The sequence below is a fragment of the Lissotriton helveticus genome, chromosome 8, assembly GCF_964261635.1.
Source record: "Lissotriton helveticus chromosome 8, aLisHel1.1, whole genome shotgun sequence".
NCBI classification, from domain to species: Eukaryota; Metazoa; Chordata; class Amphibia; order Caudata; family Salamandridae; genus Lissotriton; species Lissotriton helveticus.
Window position 1 is genome coordinate 549,773,765 of NC_136069.1, and position 20,874 is coordinate 549,794,638.

Here is a 20,874-nt window from a genome sequence, read left to right on the forward strand (position 1 = left end):
CATGTAGGCCCTTCTCATTAATACATGTGGATGTTAAAAATCTGGCCAAATTGATAGCCAATAGGTTTTAGCCCCTACTCCCCCCTGGATCCTTCGCCCTGATCAATCGGGATTCATTCCCAGGTGGCCTACCACCCATAATCTCAGGACTGTATTTTCGGTATTACGGTACCTCCATCCAGATGTAGAGGGAGCTGCGTTTTTTCTTGCCACTACCAAAGCGTTTGATACGCTCGAATGGCCGTATCTGTTTGGTATCCTGGCTCACATGGGTTTTAGCCCGCTTTTTATTAATTTCATTTGTTTGTTATACACTAAGGCAACAGCTCGGACCCGAGTAAATAGTCTCCTGTTGGAGCCTTCCCATATTTCCCTGAGCATGAGGCAGGGTTGCCCTCTGTCACCCCTGCTTTTCGCAATTGCGAGGGAGCCACTAGCGGCACGCATACGACAGCACCACGCAGCCAGGAGGAATGGGTTTAGTACCAGAAGCCTTCTCATTTCGTTATATGCTGACGATGTCACATTATACATCACTGACCCTGCAGTAAACCTGGACCCCCTTCTTAGAGAGTTATCAGATTCGGAAGACTGTCTGGAGTTTCGGTTAACTGGGCGAAGTCTGTTGTGTTTCCATTGACAGCCAAACAGCCCTGTGATTTCTGAGTTTCCTTTAAAATGGGCGGACAAAACGGTTAAGTACCTGGGCATATGGATTAGCAGGAACTTACAGGAGGTTTGGAACCTAAATTACGGGCGAGCCATTACCTGGTTAGAAGACAAGGTCACATTGTGGGCTAAACTCCAGTTTTGACTATCCAGAAAAATTGCCCTAGCTAAAATGGTAGAATTGCCGAAATGTCTTTACTTATTTGCTAACATCCTGATCCCCCTCACACATGCCTTTTTTAAGTCCCTCAGATGCCTGCTGGTTTCACTGGTGTGAGCGGGCGGGCAGGCTAGGGCTTCCTGGGATTTTCTGATGCTTCCACTGTGCCAAGGAGGGTTGGGTGCCTCGGATATGCAATTGTATGCCAGGTGTGCCCAGGCTCAATTCCTCCACCACTGGGTTCACCCAACTCCTTTTCAACCCCATGTGGCCTTGGAGACTGACTAAGTGGCACCTGTTCCTCTCCATGTGGTGCTTTACCAACTATACTGCCGCCCCTTGAGACGGCATAGACACTGTGGAGACCCTACGTTGGGCGTGGAATGAAGTGCAGAAGAGAGAGGGTGCTCCCATATCATATGCCCCATCTATACAGCTAGCATACAACCCTATGCTACCTTATATTAGGAACGGAATCAGTAGAACAGTGGCACAAATGTTAAACCTACCCACCGTCGCTGATCTATTCCCCGGGAACACATTTTAACCCCCCTCCCCCTGGTTGCAGGAGAGGGACAAGCAGTGCCCTTTGTTGAGCTTTTCCTCTATCATAAGCTTTGGGCCGCTTGCCACTCTGTGCATGGCAGTTTCCCAGAACCCCCACTATGTCTGTCAGCATTAGAAAACTTGTTAAGCTCACCTTCGCCCCGTAAACTTGTCACACGACTCTATACACATATGCAGAATACAGCACCGCTGATTAAGCCTAGGGCATTACAGGGATGGAACAAAGAACTCCCCGTTCGGCTAACTGAGGTTCAGTGGTTGTATTGCTGCCGCCAGCTCACTGAGTTATCCCCCAATTACAAACTTCGCCTAATACACTTTAAGCTCCTCCATCGCTTTTACAGGACACCTATAGGCCTGCACTGTATTGGGTTGAGGGACGATGAAAGATGTTGGTGATGTGGCTTTACTCCAGCGAGCTTTCTAAACATGGCGCGGGACTGTCCGAAGTTGACGCCGTTCTGGTCCAAAGTTTTTACATGGATCAATCAGATTATTGGCGCACCTGTGATCCCCTGTTTGCTGAACTATGTCAAAGACACACCCATTAAGATACGTAAACTGCATGCATTGCTTCTCCTTTTTGCCAAGCGCCAAATTGCTGTGCACTGGAGGAGGAATAGGGTGCCTTCCATCAAGGAGTAGATCAGGGATGTCATGTATGGCCACTCCCAACTGACCACCTACTGAGAAAAATAATGCCTCCTACCTCCAAACCCAGTGACATTTGGGAACAGTTCATCACTTGGGCCCGGGAAAGGGAGGGGTCAGATGGGGACACCTTGAATGCAAGGGGGTTGGAAGGATAGGTGCATGCTGAATGATGATGCTGTTTGCCTTTACAGTAGGCATATCTGCTATGCATATGATATGGGGCGATGTCCTGGACATGTGGCCATGTTCCTCATATGTTTATTTCTTGATTGATATTGTACTGTGGTGATCATTTACATATTTTAGTTTTTTATTAATGGGACAGGTACATATTTTATAACATCAGCAATGTATCAGCTGTGCAGCTTTATTCCTGAACATGCATTGTTGGTATGCTGGCTAGTTGTTTACTGTGTTCTAATTTTATTTTTGGAAAATGCCAATAAAAATATTGTGACTTATTCTAGGAAAGCACTGAGTAGGTCAATAGTCAACCCTACTTACAAATTTTTAAGAATCACAGTTGCGGCTGGCATTACTCGTGGGTGAGGGGGCAAGGGGGGTCATGCAGGGGTTCTCGCGGTGGTTCACTTGGCGAGGGAGTAATTTAATTTAAAATTAAAATAATTGTACCTTCCCGGGTCCCACGCAGTCTCTGCTCCTAGCCTGCTCTCCTGCTGGCCTCAGCCTCCCTCCTCTCACCTAAGTCAATCACAATGCTGAATTTACAGCGTTGTGATTGGTTGGGATGCCGACCAGCCAGGCGTCTATGGGGAGGCCATTTTCTCCATGTAGGATGTGTGCAGACTACATGGAGAAAAGGCAGAGTGCTTATGACTGGTTTGGTCGGCCCCAGAGGGCTGGCCAAACAGTCAGCACCACAAGCAGTGGGCAAGCGACTCCTGCCCTGCCCTAGAGCAGGACCGCCCACCTACCTACGCCAACCAAACACTTCTGGTTTCTCGCAGTGCGAGAAGCAGAAACATAAAATGATAGTTTTACAATTTTATGTTTCTGCTTCTCGCACTGTGAGAAAGCATTAGGGCGACACTCCTCCACCCTGGTGGAGGAGCCGCTCCTGGTGAATTGAATAATCGCTATCTGCTGTCAAATGTACAATTTAGTTGAGATGAAATCTGGTACAATGCCCACTTGTGTTTCTGTGCAAATGTGTCCTACATTATCACGTACAGCGCTTGATATTATGTGCCTTTAAACACTGACCATGGATTAGTTTAAATCTTCACAAAATATGTCATCTTTGTGAATGTTGTTATAAAGTTTTGGAGAAGTCAAGAACAGGGCGTCCTGCAATGTGTGTCAGAGGAGAAAGTACATGTGCTGTGCTTGCTTCTTAGTTCTGCAGAAAAGTATTTTAAGTATAGTAAATTATATATCTTGTGAATGTAATGGGATGTACTTTAAATGTAAGTACATATTCAGACATTTTAAAGGTGAAAAGAATACATTTGCATGTTTGCCTTTTATGAGGGTTCTAACATGGACGAACATGAAGGAGCCTTAGAAGGAATTGATGAACTTGCATGAGGACTCAATACTTTTAAGGAGCGCCTGGTTACCTATAACTAAACATATTTGAGAAAATAGCTAAAATTCAGATTCTCTCCCTCTGCAGAAGGCAGTTATGGGAAATAATCTTTTTATTTTTATTTTTTCTAGCTGTACATTTATGTGTGAACAATATCTAATTTCAAATTAAAAGATGGAAAAGACAGACAGAAATTATAAAGCTATTATAAACTAGATCTAAATACTGGTCACAAAACTCACCACAATTTGCGACCAGTATTTCTTTTCTTTGTAGAACTTATTGAACTGACCTCTGTAGTAATAGGTTAGTAATATTCTTGTTCAGAGCCGTAATGTGACCCACCTCATAAATATTAAAGAGGTATGCTGCAAATAATGGCTCTCTCCAGTTGGTATTCATGACGGGGATCCTACTAAAGACAGCAAGCCAAAATGTCTGGGATCACACCAGGGCCACCTCACGAGACCACTGGAAGGAAGCAAACTGACAGCACAGGGGGGAGCCGCAGGAAGACGTGAGCCTCCCTTGTGACGTGGCGAATAAGAAAATACCATGGAATGGTTATGGAGGCAATGTGACAGGACGGTGTGTAGAAGGAGGGCTGCTCACTTTGGGATGCCTTACGTCAGGGTGAGCAGGTTTGGCGAAAGGGGATAGCAAACAGAGACAGCTCTTGCAGCACAGATGGCAGGGCACAAAAAGAGACTAGCAAGGTAGCGAGTTGGTGCCTAACTCCAGGGAGAGGCTACCCCCACATGCAAAGGGGCGTGGAAACCAACTGAACAATGTTTGGCCCAGAATTGGCAAGAAACTACATATGCCTACAAAACAGCAGAATGATGAACTGTCAGGGTGATTTACGATTCTATGATATTCAAATGATTTATGACACCAATTTATGACTCTTCACAACACAAATGATTTACAATGCAAAAATGATTTATGACACACAGTTGATGATGAGAAACCCAAAATTATCCATGACACCCGATTTTATGATGGTTTATGATAAAGATTTTTGACCTTTTCCATAAAATTATGTCCAGGGAATTGCAAAATGAGTATGCAGAAGGTAATAAACTGCGGCCAACAACGACCACAAAACTACAACAAGTGTTGGCTGACTTTGGCAATAAAGATAAGAAGGTTTGCATGTTATGTTATGTTATGTTTATTATTTTATTAAGCACGACTGTTACCCTTGGGTGTCCTAGCGCTAACTGCTGTCCTGATGAGAGGAGAGACTGAGGAGGAGACTAGAACAGCCAGGTCTTAAGCATTTTCCTGAAGAACCGCAAATCGGTGCTGTTCCTCAGGAAGAGGGGAAGCTGGTTCCACACCTTTGCAGCACCTACCACAAAACTTTTCCCACCCCAGCGAACTCTTTTTACAGGTGGGACTTTAACCAGTTTTTGAGCCGATGAATGTAGCAGCCCAGAAGGGGTGTACCATTGGAATTGTTCCTGCAGGTAGCACGGTCCTTGATTATGAAGTGATTTAAAAACTGGACATAGAGATTTAAATTGCACTTGTTGCCTTACTGACAACCAATGAAGTCTGCGGATTTAATTCGAAATCGGGGCAAATTTTGGTATGCCAGATATCAGCCTAGCAGCGGTGTTCTGCAGCATCTGGAGTCTGTGCAGTAGACTCTCTTGCATGCTTAAATAGAGGCTGTTGCAATAGTCCAGGCGTGACATAATCAATGCCGTAACCACCGTCTGCCGACTCTCGTTAGGCACAAAAGGAAGGATTTAGTTAGTAGTCCTGAGAGTAAACAAAGTAGATGATACAATGGCGTTAAATTGCCTTTTCATGTCCAGTTTATCATCTAAATACACTCCCAAGTTTTTCACTTGCTTAGAAGGTGCTGGGAGGGGCCCCAAATAGTCAGGCCAGCATTCTGGGGTCCACAGGTTGAGACCATTCCCAAATAAGATGACTTCAGTCTTGCCTGCATTTAATTTAAGGCAATTACTAGTCATCTAGCAACGACTGCCTCCATACAGTCGTGTAGCGTGTGGCTTATATTCCTTTCAGATCCTGAGAGAAGTGATACCACTATCTGAGTATCGTCTGCATAGGAGGTAAGATGGAAACCAAAGGATCTAATCAATGGAGCCAGCGACGATACGTAGACATTAAATAAGGTAGGACTCAACGATCACCCCTGTGGCACCCCACATGGCAGTTGGAAAGGAGGTGAGCAAAAATCGCCTAAGGCCACTATCTGCTGACGGTCGAAGAGAAAGGATTTTAAAACCCTCCAGGCGGCCTTCTGTATTCCGCAGGCTGACAATCGGTCCATCAAAATATCATGGTGGACCACGTCAAACGCTGCGGAGAGGTCCAGCATAATCATCGCCGCTCTGCCCCCCTGATCCAAAGTTTTCCTGATATCATCAGTGGACTTCAGGAGGGCAGTTTCAGTGCTGTGGCCCTCGCGGAAGCCATATTGGGTACAGTCAAGTATTTCAGCATCTTGAAGGTACCTACTCAAATGACTGTTAATCCATTTCTCCAGCATGTTAGCAGGAATTGAGAGGCGGGAAAGTGGTCTAAAATATGGACACCTTTAGGATCTAGGTTAGGTTTCTTTAGAAGAGGAATCAAAGAGGCTGTTTTCCAGCTAATAGGGATCCTACCTGCTTCAATTATTGAATTAAAAAGATGGGTAAGGGCTGCAGCGAAAGTCAACGGGGCCAGTTTGGCTATTTTGATCGGACAGGGATCGTAGGGGGATCCTGACTTCATATTTTGCAGACGTTTGACAGTATCTGTGTTGGTTAACAGGGGGAATTCTATCAGGGAGTTCTGAGTTTGAGGAGCAATCCTCTTGTCAACACAGGGTTTTAGTGGAGGGCTACTATTGGCTCTAATAAAAGTTGAGAACATTTCCTCAACTTTATGCAGGAAGAAACTAGTGATCTTGTCGCATAGTTCCTGGCTCTCCGCCACTTGTGGTGCTTGTGGATTTGCCAATTTACAAACAATTTAAAATAATTCTTTAGCTGAGTTTTCAGCTAGTTTGATTTGGTCAGCAAAAAAATCTTGTTTAGTTGTAAACAATAGTTGCTTATAAACCCGAATGCTTTCTTTATACTTAAATTTGTCCTCCACCTCATACCCCTTCCTCCACTCCCGCTCAAAATGTTTACAGATGCATTCTGGATTTTTAATTTAGGAGTATACCAAGGGGCATGCCATCCTGGAGTGAGCACAGTGCGGGTGTTATTGCAGAGGCCACCCCTGAAGGGGGCTTTGAGGGCCGGCACCATAACGGACACCAGAGCCCAGTAAGGATCCAGTTCCAGCTGCCTAGAAGCACCCCGAAGCAGAAGGGGTGCTTCATTTGCAGCAAACTCATGACAGAGAAGCACCTAGTCACCTGGCCAATGGGAGGGCCAGGCGATGATTTGAAGCTCCGATTCACACCAATGGCCCGTCTCAGCTGGAACATCGTGGGTGGGATATGAGGTGCCGCTCTGCATACTACAGCTCTTTACTACATTGTGGAGCAGGGTAGTGGCGCCCAAGGATTTTCGAGACCCACCCACCCACACCTACCCAGCAGCAGTGTTGGCAGATAAGAAAGGTACATTGGTTGATTATGGAGGCACACCAATAGGGTGGTGTGTAGATGTAGGGCCGCTCACTTTGCGATGCCTTACAGCAGGGTGAGCAGGCCTGAAAAAAAGGTGTAGTAATCAGAGACAGCGCTTGCAGCCCGGACCCCGCCAGATGGCAGGGCACAAAAAGAGACTAGCAAGGTAGTGAGTTGGGGCCCAACTCCAGAGAGAGGCTACCCCCCACATGCAAAGGGGCATGGAAACCAACAAAACAATGTTTGGCCTCAAAAGTGACAATAAATGAGACATGCCTGCAAAACAGCGGAATAACGAACTGTCAGGATGATTTACCATTCTATGATATGAAAATGTGTTATTACAAACCAGTGATTTATGACCAACAACTGATTTAAGACAAGTAATGCAAATGATTTGTGACACCCATTTATGACTGTTCATGACACAAATAATTTTCAATGCACAAATGATTTTTGACACGTGGTTGATGATGAGCAACCCAAAATCATCTATGACACCTGATTTTATGATGGTTCATGATAATGATTTATGACCCTGGCCATAAAATTATGTCCAGGGGATTGCAAAATGAGTATGCAGATAAGGGTAATAAACTGCGGCCAACCACGACCACAAAACTAAGAGTGTTGGCTGTCTTTGGAAATAAATATGTAAGAAGATCTGCATGCATCCTGGAGTGGGCCCAGTGTGGGTGTTATACATTCTTAAAGTTTTAAGGCAAAGAGTGCCTGACTGCAATGGAGCATAGGGCCGATTTACAATGTGAGTCAACCCACTCAAAGCTTTTATCTTAGGACTATGATATAAAAGTCAACATCTTTTCATGGGGAAATATGCAGGGATGTGACTGGTGATGGCGCTTCAAAGTTAGAAACACTGTGGTTAAGCTCCCACTGAAGCTATTGTTTTTGTACCACAAGCTTGGAGCCGGACAAAGGTGTGTTTTGTAGCCACTGAGGTCACTTTGCTGCTAATATGGAATTAACACCTTTCCTCAGTCTAAGGCTGTGTCTTCTGACTTCATCAGTTTTTCTGTTCTCAAAATCCTCCAGCATAGGGAAGCAGGAAGCTGTGGTGGTTCGAGGTTACACAAGGCAAGATGCTTTTATCATGATGCCTTGATAATTCTATTTTCAGCTTGGCAACAAGCCCTGTGCAGGACAAATCAAGTTTTCTACTCCACCTTAGCTGTGATGTACCTGGACAAGCCTCAGGTCCTTATTCGGGTTCTTCAGGACTCCAACTCCAAGCCCTCCACGCACGTCTTAGACCCTCTTCCTGTGCAATTGACTAAAAAAATGAAATGCGCTTTAGCCCCACTCTGGTGCAAGATTATAAACAGCTCCCTAAAAAGCAGAATCGTCCCAGACGGCTTCAGAGTGCGCAAGCCATTGCTGAAAAAACCTGGCCTAGATACGTCTGATCTGAACAACTTCAGATCCATTACCAACCTTCCTCTTCTATCCAAAATCTTAGAAAGATGTGTTCTACAACAACTAACTCAACACATGGACAGTATCAACCTTCTTGACCCTCATCAATCGGGCTTCAGGAAAGGCTGCAGCACAGAATCCGCGATCCTCAACATCATCGATGACATCCACAAATCTCTGGACTTAGATCAATGCTGCCTCCTTATTCTCCTCGACCTATCGGCAGCATTGAACACAGTAGATCACAATTATTGAACAAAATAAAACCTTTCATCCCGCCCAAAGATCTCAAACAAGCTACTCAATCATTGGTGCTATCAAGACTAGATTACGGTAATGCAGTCCTCACAGGAATTCCAAAAGCACATCTTGCTCCCCTAAAAACTACTCTCAACACGGCTACCAGAATGGTCACTGGACTCAAGAAACATGAACACATCTCACCGGCACTCAGAGAACTCAAATGGCTCCCAGTAGAAATGCGGGCTAACTTCAGAACAGCCTGCCTCACACACAAAGCCCTACACACCGGCAAACCCGAATACCTGGCGGCCAAACTCAAAAAAGCAGGACAAAACAGGAACCTCAGAAGCTCAAACACCCTTCTACTCATACCACTGAAAGCTCGTAAACAAAAAACAACGGCAAGATCCTTTGCCAGAAACCCGCCCAAAATATGGATCTCTATTCCTCCCCACATCAGAATTATTCCCTCCTTTGCAAAGTTCAAAAACCAGCTCAAACCCCTGTTCCTCGATCGATCCCTAGTGAACCGATAGGAGCTGTTGGAGCACGGTAATCGACTCCTCACTCTACCTGACTCTACCCCAGCTAGACCTCTAACCTGATCTCTCTGGCATTGGGACCTATCAGTATCTGTATTTCGGAATTGTACGCATCTTTGTATCTATGTAACTGTTGTAAAGCGCTCCAAAACCCACTGGTCAGGTCAGCACTATATAAACTCCTAAAATAAATAAATAAATAAACAATTCTAAGTCCAACTCTCTGGTAAAGCTTATTCTTGTCGCTACTGCAGCCCTGAGTACGCAGGGCAGGTTTCTAGGCAATAGGAGTCTCCCTAGCAAGGGCTACAGAAGTTTCCCATCCAATATAGTCATCTGGGCTTTTCTAGATGCAGAAGTCCTTCTTCCTCTTGTGTCCATGGAGCAGGTAAATATGTAGACAGGTACCCTTTGAGAGCAGTTCCATAACCTGGGTCTCAGAAATCTTCTTTCTTTCAGCCACTTCAGGGGTGTTCTTAGCCATATTGTGCGAGTTATTTCAAAACTATCACTAATATCCCATACTCTTGGAAACACGAGAGACCTAATACATGGTCCATACATCCAGGGGTTCTGCATTCTGCCGAGATGGTAAAAGATTGCAGTTATCCTATAAGAAGTTGTACACATTTTTTTATACTGTCTTATACTGTATACTCTACAGACTTTTTTTTAATTCCTGAATGTCTAACCATTGTTCTGTTGTGTTCGCACCACAGGAACCGATGTTGCAATCCCTCACAAAGAGTGTACAATATGTCCAGATGGAATTAAAGTTGATTCTTCTGGTTCTTCTTCTCAGGTTTTGGACTAATCCATTTCTCTTAATTTACATACTATAGGAGTCTTCTCACTTCCATAATGTGTCTTTACGATTCACTCCCTAGACTTACACTAGCCACTAAAATAGTTGAAGGATGATTAGTAGATTTACTTTCGGACTTTTGTTGTCTCTTGAGAGCATCGATTTTCCACATCTCTTACCTGGTCAATAGTAATTTCATAGTCAAAGTTAAAAAAAAAAAATTATTCACACCTTGTATGTCTGGTACTTCAACATGCATTATCCTGATGTAGTAAAGATTTTTTTGTAATGTTCTATTTATTGATGTTGGTGCAACAGTATAACCGTATATGATACAAAACAAGATAGAGTATAGCTACATTATATAAAATAGAGCAATAAGCATACAAGTGAGGAACAAGCATAAAAAAGAGAAATTAAAAAATGTGGCCAGCATATGCAGCATTATCTAGGGTGGTCACTAGGGTCGATTACATTTGTCATGGCTAGAACATTCAGGGCAATAATGAATAGCAAGCATTGGATACACATTCAGTACATACATATAAGCCTTAATAGTCAGTCCTAGATGGTGGGACATGTGAATTTGATGAGAATAGGAAGGAGAGAAAAAAGGAGATAGTGATAAGGGGTGGGGCATTGGGTGAAAGGGCAAATACTATTAAGGGTTATTATGTTTCTTATAGTCTAATTCTAATAATTAGCTTCCATTTAACATAAACACTTTTGAGTAATAGACATAGAAGCACTCATTCCAAAACGTAATTTACACTTTTGTTTTAGTCTCAATGTATTGAAAGTTTAATATCATGTCTAAAAAGGCAATACAAACAATTCAGATACACACATAATACAAACAAATCACAAATCGTAATTTAAAACATATACTTTTGTGCTAAAAAATGTTTTTGTTACTAATATACTTTACCAACCCTCATACTAGCATTTAAAATCAACAAATATTTGTTTTTCCCACTACCCATCACTATCTAAAAACATTAAAATCTTACCTGTTTCCTATCCATAATAAAAGAACAAACTTTGACCTTATCACAGGAGTATTACTTCAACATTATCTTTGCCCAAAATAAAATCCACTTGGGTGCAAACTAGAGCAATAATTGTAGCGATGCAAGTATTTGTATCTCTTGGGGAAGTATGCAAGATAACCATTAGATAGACATTTCACCAAATACAAAGAACACTTTCTTATATTCAAAAGGTAATGATATGGTATTACAGGAAGAATTATAATTCAGCCACCATCTTTAGATCGTACACATTTAGTCAAAACAGGCATTAAACTTCTCTGTACTAAAGATGATCACTTATGAATGTTGAGAGAGCGCAAATTAAGAAAAAATGTAGAAGTGAACCATATTTAAAAGCAAGTTGTATTAGCTTAGTAAATCCTTTATTAGAGTGTAAAATATTTTGAGTGGAAATATATAAGAGTGTTTAAATTAGGATAAGAATACATATACCAGTATGAAAACTAATGTAGAGGTTTGTAGAAATGTTAGAATGATGTTGAAATCCCATGTTATGTGGCTGTTGTAAGGGAAAATGTAATTCTGCTAAACGTAGAAATGTGTAGGCCACATGGCAGTTCACAGAGAATACAAGAAGCTGATGCATTTCCACATAATATGGATATTAATGTTGTTATAGTTCAAAGTAATATTGACTATAGAACTGAAGTATATGTTTTATATAAGTGTTTTACTTAATCATTGTGTGTTATAAGTTAGAATACTGTTTAAACTAAAGAAATTGAAATGTTTGCAGAGTGCAGAGGCCCGTTTCATGTAATTCTAGTAGGCCTGAATAGATAAAGTCATTTCGTTTGATCTGCATGTGCTCGTTAGAGAAAGGTCATGTTAAGCACAAGACGCAGAGCCTGCTTGATAGTTTACGACTTAGAAGATATGGTGGAGGCCGGAATTTGGGGCCCACAGTGAAAGTGTCTGTTTGCAGGTGCGAGGGGGTTTAATCAGGAAAGTGATGAATAGGCTTTGTTCAGAGAAGCCTGGCACAGGCCTGGAGGAGGCTTCAGGAATTTCCTGGGGGGTACCGTCCATCAGAAGAGGAGCCTGGGAAGCAAGGTCAACGTTAACGATGGACCCAGAGGAGTACCAGCACGGAAATTGCCGCCAGAACTAACACCACGTGAGGGGCGTCTCTAAGGGCGTGTCTATTGTAAATGTGATTTTGTATTAGGGACAGCACCCCGGGGTGGAGTTAGAGCAGATGGTCTGAGGAACCTTAGAGAGCGGATGGGTAGGCAGATAGGTTAACTGCGAGACATCGATTCGACTCTGAAGACTAAGGGAAGTGTGTGATCTTCTTTGGAAGTCACCACGGCTGACACCTTTTTAGGTAAAGATCTTGTTAAGTAGGGATGTCACTTAGTCTAGTGTAGGGACAGTCTAACCTGAACTTTTCTTTTCTGTAAATGACTTCCAAGCTACAACTTGTGTCGATTCTTGCAACTTTAATGCTATTTGAATTTGTTTTAGTAATATCATTCTGCCGACTAAGAGCATTTAGAGAATTCTTGTTTGTATTGATTCCCGTATATCTTTTGAATCTTATTCTGAGATGTTTGTATCTCCAGATAACTTTGGCTTTATAATAAACTTTTAAAACTTATTTGAAGTAAGTGGTTCTTTAGAGTGGAGTAAGTCCTTATTTGATTGACCTAGTAGTGGATTGCCTTTTACTCAATGACAGGTACCAACGATTTAGTCGACCTGAGTTGGGATCTGGAATAATAACTATAAACCAGAAATCCCGCGTTAACAGTTGGTAGCAGAGTGAGGATGGTTACCTTCTTGAGGAGGGTGATCTAGACTAGGTTAGATTATCCCAAGGCCCCTAGAGATCGAGAGATGAGCATCGGAAGAATCGCGTGCCGAAGAAGGTGCTGATGGTGCGAGAGAGAAGCAGCAGTGTCGGACGAGAGTGAGTATAACAAGGGTCATGCGTTGACAGATTGCGGTGTTTTGTGTTGTATTTTGTATTGTGATGTCATGCGGAGTTGAATGCCTGTAGTGTGATTGAGAGAAGGTTGTGAGCGCTCGCAACCTGGTAAACTGGTAACCTGGTAAACGGGTGAACTGGTAAAATCTTAAGTTCGGGGTAGAGCTGAAGTGGTTCGGGTGTATCGAACATCCAGAGTAGTTGTCAACCAGAGTAAGGGGGTCATGAGGTACCATTGATCGCCCGCAGGACCGAGATAGGGGGAATGCAAGAGTGAGTGTGTGGGTAACGGACGCAGGTCGAAAGTTACCGTGTGCAAGTAACCTATCAGAGAAGGTGATTGTCTGGACGTACACGGAAAGACATTTCGTCGGTTAAGGTGACAATTACAGTTAGACTGTGGACGTACAGTCAAGGAAAGTGATCGCTTGGACGGAAGTAATCATTTTCCGGAGTATGAATGGGACGCATGCATGACCGCGGAGACGAGCGGAGAAAGGAGGGGAACTGCTGCGAAGGGGGACGAGTGACGTCAGCGGGAGCCGCGCTGTGATAGGGCGGTTGGTGTGACGTCAGCGAGAGCCGCGCTCTGATAGGGCGGTTGGTGTGACGTCGGTGGGAAGCCGCGCTCTGATAGGCCAGTTAGCGAAAACCGCGCTGAGATAGGTGGATTGTCATCAGGAAGTAAACGAACGCGGAGAAATTAGAAATTTTGTAGATTTTGAACATGAAGTGTTTTAAATGTTTGAGAGGGATTTTTAAGAGAAAAAGGAGAGAATCCTATTACGGGGAAGAGGCACCACCAGAGGGTACACCAGCTCACTATATGGCAACGAATGTTGGGTTGCATACTATACTGTGGCTTGATACTTGGAGTAAGATTACAGAAGGGAATGAGGAATTGACCTTTCCGAAATACAGAACGTTTAGATTGGAAGTGTTGCATCAGCTGAAAGCAGTCATGTCCTCACTGAGACCTTTGCCTAGACCAACACAGTTTGAGGCCCTTAATGCGTGGATTAGGGCGGCGCACGACAGGAGTCAGCACAGACGCCAAGAAAGGGTACGGCGATCAGTAAGGGCAGTGCAAGATGCTAAATGGGATGAGGAAGCCAAGAAGTGGAGGGTACAGGTGATTGAGGTAGATAAGTTGTACCCCATGAGAGAGGTTACAGGAGGAAAGAAACCCATAGAAAAGGATGACGAGAGCGAGTCGGAGGATGGTCTGATAAACAGGTTGTTGATGGATAGACAGCCTCCGGACAATAGGGATACGGAAGGTACGGGGCTCCCAAAGGAAGACAGGGTTGGCATAGAAGGGTATAGGCCACTCTCTTTAGCGGATTGGGTACCTACCAAAGATGAAGGGTCACCTCAACATGGTACTGTACAGAGTGTAGTCGGAAGGGTTGTGGTACAGAAGACGCCAGCAACAGAGAGGGTTGAGTCTTATGAATTGCCAGATGCTCTTCAAGTACCCGTTACCATAGGTCCTATACGGTCGATTTATCACCCAGAGAAGGGGAAAGAGGTCGAACAGGTACAGTTAGACAGGAAAAGAGTTGAGATGGAAAGGAGGAATAACACGACAAATGCCTGGAGGCAATTGCCAGGACCGATAACGCGGAGCACCCCATTAGATTCAGCAGTGGATCCCACAACAGGGAAGGGGGGTCACAGAGGACCGATGGACCTGAGGGGACCACGGCTGAAATCCTATAAGGAGTTGAGGGTTGACTTGAGAGAATGGGATGGGTCCACAGAAGCACCGAGCAACAGGTCAAGGGAGGAAGCAGAATGGGGAAATCGAGGAAAAGAGACATTGTCTCACTGCGGGGCTAGCGCAAGCAGTCAGGAGTGGGACTGTAAAAGTCAGGAGAGTAGAGGAGTTATACGTCACATTGACGGAGGAAATGGGCAGGAGCGAAGAGAGAGAAGTACAGGATGTGGAGAGATGTCTCGTCTCATTCAAAGTGAGGGAGACCGAAGGACACAAGAATACAGGGACAGGTTTAGGTGCACTCACCACGCACCTGATGAAAACGTGCAGCACTGGAATCATGGGAACACAGGGAACAGCGAGGGATCTTGCCATGAGTCGAGGGATCAGAGGTCACCACCAAATTGTGAAGGAATGGGGAATAATGAAATGTCTTACCATGTACCTAGAGAAACCAGGCAGGATTGACATTCTGGGACTATGGGAAATAGAAAAGTGTTTCACCATACACCCAGAGAAGATGGAACTGCATGGGACCTGGAGAGGTGGGAGCATGGGAGGACTCCCCATAACACGCCTGAGCCCAGACGTAGGACTGTGATGGGAGAGATGTAAATGGACCCTCTAGAAATGGCGTACTGAAAGCTGTGGTGAAAGCTAAAAGACTCGATGTGTCCAGCTTAAGATCTGATCTGGATGATATAATAGATGGCTCGTTATCCTTGGAAAGGATTGACTTGTACGAACAAGATGAGCTACTGTTTATAGCAAAGGATATCACTCAAAAGGCAAGAGCAACTCATGAGAAACTGTCTGAACTAGCAGAAAAATATATGGTAGATTTGTCCAGAACAAAGGCATTGCAGGGTAACCATAGGTTACATTATTCAGATCAGGACTTAGATGAGAGGAGGACAACTGGATTAAAAACACACATAAGAGAACTGATCACAGGAATAAGAGCATGGAGAGATTTGGACAAATGGGAAGAGAGGTGGTCCAAAAAGGGAACTGTTAGGCGGAGCGTGAATGCGATGTCTCCGGAGGGAAGGCTAATGCAGATGGAGGCATTCCCTTTGCGAGAAATAGCGAATGGGAATTACGTACATGTGCCCTGGGGTAGAGGAGATTTGGCCGCATTTACCAACTCATTTCCAAAGTTAAGGGAGAATCCTGTAGAGTGGTACAAGCAGGTAGAGAGGTTTACAAAACACCAAGCAGGGGTATCAGGCCAAACGCTCTGCACATTTATCCTATCTAGTATGGTTAAGTGAATTTGTTGTGGGTGCTATTAACCTGAAGTCATATACCCCTAGACTCCCAATGATTCAAAGCAGCACAATGGTACAGCACCCCACACAGTATATCATTTACAATAACATTGAATACATTTTTCAAAGAGACAATTCAGTAGGACTGGAGGTTCTTTTTTTCTTTGCTTTTATTAACAATTTTCAAATTTTAAAATGAAGAAACGTAGCCAACGCGTTTCGTCCGTAGGACTTCTTCAGGGCGGAAAGTTTTTCTACGGATTTCAGTGTTGTCACACAAATCTTTTTATGGGGCATTTGCCATCACGGTTTTAAATTTTGTCAATAATGATCTTTTCATATATGGCTGTTTTGAAACAGAATATTTGTTGTTTCTTATTATTTTCTAGTTTGTTGAGCATCAAGGGTATGCAAGGCATAAGTGGCCTCTCAAAAAAGGATGACAGTCAGATCCTTCCGTTATATTGCGCTCTGGCCATGTGGAACGCATCTATTCACTGTCCACACCCCATCGTTTTTCGATTGCGCGCTGTATCTGCCGTCTCACTCGATACCCGGGTTCAGAGAGGTTTGTCAAGATTTCAAAGGTATTGTGGATTGATTTGAACACTTTGTTTGACATTGTGGTTCCAGGGGACTTGTGGATAACATGCAAGATTAGTGTCGAATGGCCAAATGCAGAACCACAAAGGAATGCTATTAATAATGGACCGTCGGATAGTGTCATGGAAAAATATGAAAGGGTAATAACTTGGTTGAAAGAGAAGGTGCCACCACAAGATATAGATTGGGTAAAAATAGACCGAACAAGACAGGAACCCAAGGAGACAGTTCATGAGTATTATGAGCGATTGCTGAAAGCATTCAAACAATACAGTGGACTCGATGTAATGGATCCCAAGGATATAGGACAGTTTGTATCAAAGTTCGTTTTGGGGTTGAGGCCTGATATTTGTTTGATGATTCAGCAACATTTAATTTGTTGGCAAAACAAACCATTGGATGAGATTTTGAGGTACGCAAGGTATTGTAGTGATGAAATAGATTCTAAAGCAAAGAAATTAAAGGAACAGCTGATGATGGTGCAGATGCAGTCAGCTGGAAAGGGTGTACAGCAACAGGGAACAGGGACAATGGGACGGAAATCGAGTAATCAGAATAAAGACAGCGAGGAAAACTCGAGACCTAGAATAGACTTTGCTACGTTGAAGAAAACGACAAAGTGCCAACAGTGTCACCAGGTGGGACATTGGAGACGCGAGTGTCCCTATAACCCTGAAAACGGAGAACTAGAGGTAGAGGAGGAAGTTCAAGAGGTTCCAGTTCAAAGGGTGACAGTGACCAGAAGTAATGTGGCCAAAGGGGGGACTTCGGCTCCACGAGCCCAGTTTCCGCAGCCACCAAAGATTGCGACAGGAGGAAAGGTCTATAGACAAATGCCTCTTTTTATAGATGAAGAAAAATGTTACTACATTGATCCATTGACAGGACAACGTGTAAGCAGAGAAGAGGACTGTACCCTCGGGGCAGTTCTAGAGGTGGATCAAAGAGGTCCGTTTGTTGAGGCTGAAGTGGCAGGGTGTCCTACAACATTCTTAGTGGATACTGGAGCTACTCGATCAACTCTGAGATCAGCAGTGGTTCCAGATCTACCGATGTCGGGGGAAACAATTCAAGTGGTAGGAGTCGCAAACAGGAGAATGACTAGCCCTTTGACGGAACCAGTGTCAGTGAAAATAGGAAACTATACCAATGAACATCAGTTTGTGGTATGTGATTCTAGTCCTGTGTGTCTGTTAGGAAGGGACTTATTGTGCAAACTGAACAGCACAATATACTGCACACCTCAGGGAGTGGAGGTACAGACTACAGACGATGACGCTACCTTTAAAGTTGCTAATTCGAGAACATGCATAGAACTGTATCCTACTCTGACTGTGGAGGACCTTCCTTGGGACTGCAGTATCATCAGTGGTATGGGATTTTACTGGAGAAGAGATAGGATTGATCAAAGGTGTAGAACCAGTAAAGATCATGGTGAAACCAAATGTCGATTATCCAAGAACGCCCCAATACAAATTGTCACAGGAAACGATAGCAGGAATAAAACCTGTGATTGACTCTATGATTCAACAGGGAATACTGAAGGAAATCGTGGGTAGTCCATGTAACTCCCCGATTATGGGTTTGCAGAAACCTAGTGGGAAATTTAGAATAGTACAGGATCTTCGAAAAATTAATAACATAGTTGTTTCATGTTGTCCAGTGGTACCGAATCCATCAGTGATATTGTTTCAGATACCATTCCAAGCTGAGTGGTTCACAGTGATAGACCTTTGTCAGGCTTTCTTTTCAATCCCATTAGATGAAGAGAGCCAGTACCTTTTTGCTTTTAAAATGGAAAATCGCGTTTTAACATGGTGTCGTATCCCACAAGGGTTTACAGATAGCCCATCAATTTTTAATCAGATACTGAAGAAAAATCTTGAAAGTCTAGTACTGCCACAGAACTCGGTTCTGGTCCAGTACATAGACGACCTACTTGTTGCGTCAGGAACAGAAGAAGCTTGTAAGACAGATACCATTGCCTTGCTGAACCATTTAGCTGAAAATGGACACAAGGTATCCCCGAACAAATTGCAGTACTGTCTGACCGAAGTACAGTACTTGGGTCATCGAATAGAAAAAGGAAAGCACAAGGTGTCACCAGATAGGATAGAGGCGATAATGAAGATGAACGCGCCTACGACACAGAGAGAAGTCAGGATGTTCCTAGGAATGGTTGGTTATTGCCGACAGTGGATAGCTAACTTTTCACTGAAAGCAAAACCCTTACAGAAACTGACGCACAAGGAGGTGAGTGATCCGGTACCATGGGACAGAGATTGTTTGATGTCGTTCCTACAGCTGAGAGAGGACCTGTGTCGTGCTCCGGCTTTGGGGATGCCAGACTATGAAAAACCATTTTCACTTTACTGCTGCGAAAGAGAAGGTTGTGCTTTGTCAGTTTTAGTACAAGCTCATGGAAATGCCCGTAGACCAGTTGCGTACTTCTCGGCTACTTTAGATCCGGTAGCCGCAGCGTTGCCCGGATGTCTCAAATCCGTTGCTGCAACAGGTGTCAGCATTGAGAGGTGTGAGAACATTGTTATGGGACATCAATTAGTGGTGTATGTACCGCATTCTGTAGAATTGTTGATGACCAGGACCAAGACACAGCACATGACCAACAGTAGGCTCACGCGCTACGAGCAAGTCATTCTTGCTGCGGAAAACGTGACCCTTAAGAGGTGCTCTGTTTTGAATCCTGCTACACTGATGCCACTTCCTAATGATATAGAAGGCGAAGAATGTGAAGATCACGATTGCCTTGATGTGACTGAACTATGCACGAAGCCCAGACCAGATATTGTGGATGAGCCATTGACTGATCCAGATGAAATTTTCTTTGTTGATGGCTGTTTGCACCATTACTGGAGTTGTGGAAGCCGCTCTCCTGGAAGGAGTACACTCCGCACAGGTAGCAGAAATCATTGCATTGACCCGTGCCTGCATAGCAGGTAGAAAGATTAGAGTCACCATTTATACCGATAGCCAATATGGTTTCGGTGTAGTTCATGATTTCGGGCAATTGTGGTCTCAGAGGGGTTACATGACCTCCTCTGGTTCGCCCATCAGAAATGGAGAATTTGTACGACTGCTGTTAGAAGCATTACAAGATCCAGATGCAATTGCAATCGTCAAATGTATAGCCCACACCAAAAATACAGATTTTGTGTCGCAAGGTAACAGGTACGCAGACGAAGTTGCGCGTTACTGCGTGGAGCACGGATATTCTTTCACGGAGGTGGAAGTAGGTGGGACTCAGGAAAAAACAGAATTAAACATGATGTTAGAAACAGTGGATACTTGGGAGGATTTGAAGGTAATGCAAGACAATGCACCTGATTTTGAGAAAAAGGCATGGGAATCAGCAGGTTGTGTGAAAAGTGAAATGGACTTTTGGGTCTCAGCCGATGGAAGGGCAGTGTTACCTGAGGAATTAGTGAGTCCAATGGCACGACAGATACATGGTCCAGTACACTTGGGAAGAGATGCATGCTGAGGGTATTTCGGCAAACTTGGTATTGTCCTAAGTTCAGGATTGCAGCAGAAGCAGTGTGTAGGAGATGTGTTACATGCCAACAATTAAACGTAGGGAAAAGAACACCAGTTACAATGAGTCACATTGGGAGGTCTGGGGGGCCTTTCAATCGAATGCAATTAGATTTTATCGAGATGCCAAAAGTCAACCGCCTTAGGTATGTTCTGGTGGTTGTATGCATATTTTCCAGATGGGTCGAAGCATACCCTACACGCAGATGCGACACACTCACAGTAGCAAAGTTGTTGCTTAGAGAGTTGAACCCGCGCTTCGGGGTGCCGACCTCCCTGGAATCAGATCGAGGAACTCATTTTAACAGTGAAGTTGTGAAGATGCTTTGCTCTGCATTGAACATTGATCAGAAGTTGCACTGTAGCTATCGACCAGAGGCTTCAGGTATAGTGGAGCAGATAAATGGGACTTTGAAATGCCGAATTGCCAAAGTATGTTCATCGACTTCCTTAAGTTGGCCTGATGCTTTGCCCTTGGTGCTCATGAGCATGCGTAGCACACCAGACAAGAGA